The sequence below is a fragment of the Otolemur garnettii genome, unplaced genomic scaffold, assembly GCF_000181295.1.
Source record: "Otolemur garnettii isolate 467f Iridium unplaced genomic scaffold, OtoGar3 scaffold00196, whole genome shotgun sequence".
NCBI classification, from domain to species: domain Eukaryota; kingdom Metazoa; phylum Chordata; class Mammalia; order Primates; family Galagidae; genus Otolemur; species Otolemur garnettii.
The window spans coordinates 477,025-480,219 of record NW_003852591.1 but is presented as its reverse complement, the minus strand read 5'-3'; positions in this window follow the sequence as shown (position 1 = coordinate 480,219).

The following is a 3,195-nucleotide window of genomic DNA, read 5'->3' as shown; positions in this document are numbered from 1 at the left end:
TTTTTTTTTTTTGAGACAGAGTCTCACTCTGTTCCCCTGAGTAGAGTGCTATGGCATCATAGCTCACAGCAACCTCAAACTTTTGGGGTCAAGAGATCCTCTTATCTCACCCTCCTGAGTAACGAGGACTATAGGCACCCCCCATGCAATGCCAAGCTAGTGTTTTTCTATTTTTAGTAGAGACAAGGTCTCACTCTTGTTCAGACTAGTCTCAAACTCCTCAGCTCAGGTGATCCTCCCTCCTTGGCTTCCCAGCGTGTTAGGATTACAGGTGTGCGCCACCTTGCCTGGCCTACCCTATAGGACTTTTGAGGGCCCAGAGAGGTGATACAATCACTTCTGCCTTTACTGAGGACACACTATTTTCCAGGTACTGTTCTTAGTGCTGCTAATGCATTACCTCACTTAATCCTTAAAACGACTTCAGGAGGTAGATATGGGGTTTTTTTGTTGATTGATTTTTCTTTTTTAAAAGAAAGGGTTCTGCTCTGTTTTGGGGGCTAGAATACAGTGGTGTGATCTGAGCTCAAGTGATCGTCCTGCATCGGCTTTCCAAGTGCTGGCATTGCAGACATGAGCCACCATGCCCAGACAATTTTTATATTTTTTGTTGAGACAGGGTCTTGCTATGTTGCTCAGCCTGGTCTCAAACTTCTGGTTTCAAGCCATCCTCCTGCCTCAGCCTCCGAAAGTGCTAGGATTATAGGCCAGAGCTACCGTGCCTAGCCAGCTATGATTTTCTAATCCCAATTTTGCACTTGAAGAATGTGAAGCTTAACAGAGAGGTTAATTGTCAGACCAGAATTGATATTCAAACCCAGGCAATCTGGTTCTAGAGTCTGTACTCTTCATTTGTACAACAGTACTGGTCTGTAAACCTGTTTTCTAAACTCTAAAATACTATTTTAGTGTTGGCTGTTATAACAATGAGGTATACGGTTGGTAGATTGTTGGCTTCACCTTTGTATCCTAGTTGGGGGTATGTGTTTCAGTGCCTAACTTACTGCCTGGGACTCAATAAGGTGTTAGTCACTCTGCCATCCCTTACCCTTGACCCCAAGAGAAAGTGTGCTGCTGTAAAAGAATGTCAATTCCATGCTGTGCAGAGCTGTGGGTGGGGGTAGGGGTAGATAATAAAATAATAGAGACAGATCATGTAGCTGTAAGCAATTGCCCCTGATCTGCGCATCAACAAAACCCAAGGAAGGAAAGAAGGGAGGTCTTCAGATTGGACTCTCATACATGTCTGGTAAGACACAAGCATGAGATAGCTTTCCCGATGTCCTACTTGTCCAATGGGCTGCCCTTTGGGTCTCCAATTGACTTCACAGGGCTCCATTCCAGTAACCCAGAGAACAGGCACACATCAAAAAAGCATAACCAGTGTTAGGAGCCTCCTGTCTCCATCTGTGAGCAGAAGATTAACAGCTTTCAACTAGGTGAGGCAGAGCCCTTCAAAAGGTTTCTTTAGATAGAAATCTGAAAACCTGGGGTGGAGTTGGTGGCTCACACCTATAATTCTAGCACTGTGGGAGGCTGAGGTGAGTGGATTCCTTGAGCTCTGGAGTTTGAGACTGACATGAGAGTGAGCCTCTGTCTCTACTAAAAACAGAAAAATAAAAAAATAGCCAGGCATGGTGGCAGGCACCTATAGTCGTAGCTACTTTGGAGGTTGAGACTAGAGGACCACTTGAGTCCAGGAGTTTGAGGTTGTTGGGAGCTATGCTGCCAGAGCACTCTATCCAGGGTGACAGAGTGAGATTGTGTCTCAAAAAAGAAGAAGAAGAAAAAAAAAGAAATCTGAATAAAACCCTGCATACTAAAGTAGAAAGTATTTTATCATTTGAGTCTGAATGTTTTCTAATCATTATTGTGCCCTTAGTCATTTTATGAAGTTTAAGTTTTCAATGACTAGACTGTTAATACTTAACAGTTCTTGGCTGAACTCCAGACAGACATAATCAACTGTGTACCTGACATCTCCACTTGAGTATGAAACTTAGCATACGTAGCACTAAACTGCTGAGGTTCTCCTCCAAACCAGCTTCTCCCCCAGTCTCCGTTAATGGCATTATTAGGCTGCCAACTGCTGCAACCAAAAAACTTTGGTGTCACCTTCATCTCATCTATTTCTTTTATCCTCTTTCTGATTCATCAGCAAAGCTGGTTGGTCTACCCTCAAAATAGATTTTAACATTTTCTCTTAGCCCCGGCAGGCCCGCCAGACTTAGATCTGTCTTCTTTGTTTTTTTTCATCTGCTCCAAGAGGCTCGGGTGACTGCCAGAGTCTGTCAGCTGTGACCTGCAGCTCTTGGCAGCGTGCTCACCTGGGATGCTGCAAGGGGTAAATTGGTTTTCGTAGTTCCCAAAATGTCAATTTGCATCTGGCCAGAGGGCAAGGTGTGTTCACTGAGGAAAGGTGACCCAAGCTCAGAGTTGAGAAGTCCCACAGCAAAACTGGAGTTTGAGGACTTCACAGACCCTCACCAAGGCCACGGTCCTTGCAAATTTGATGTTTAGTGGCTGTGTGATGATTGGTCAAGGCTTCTCAATGATCACGTAGTTTGTTCAAATGACCTGGCCCTCTCTGAAGAACCACATAGACAAAGCAAGATCTTGAAAAAAATGCACAAATCAATGCTGCATTATTCCTTTGATATTCTGTATTGCTTATTTATAAGGAATTTTTATTCCTAATTGGAGTCCTAAGTAACAGTCTCTGTAGAATTTTTAGAAATGATAAAAGTACAAAGAAGCCAAAGAAACAGTTAAATTTCTCAGAATCTTTCTCCCTATAAGCAAAACTCCATATTAATGTTTGACATATTTCCTTCTGGTAATTTTTTGGTTTGGTTTTGTTTTTTTTTAATCAATTCTCTTTAATTAGTAAGATTTGCTGCTACAACATGAGGTAATAAGAGCTTTTTCTTTTTTTTTTTTTTTGGCTGGGGCCGGGTTTGAACTCACCACCTCTGGTAATTGGGGCTGGCGTCTTACTCCTTTGAGCCACAGGTGCCACCCCTGGTCATTTTTTATGCACTTTAAATTTTGAGCTTCTACTGTATGACACTGACTATGATTTTTAAGTTATGCATTTAACTGATATTTTTAAATAAAACATTTAAAACATTTTTAAAAAAACATTTCCTTATTTTCAAATGTTTTGTAAATACTACTTTTTTTTTTTTTTTTTTT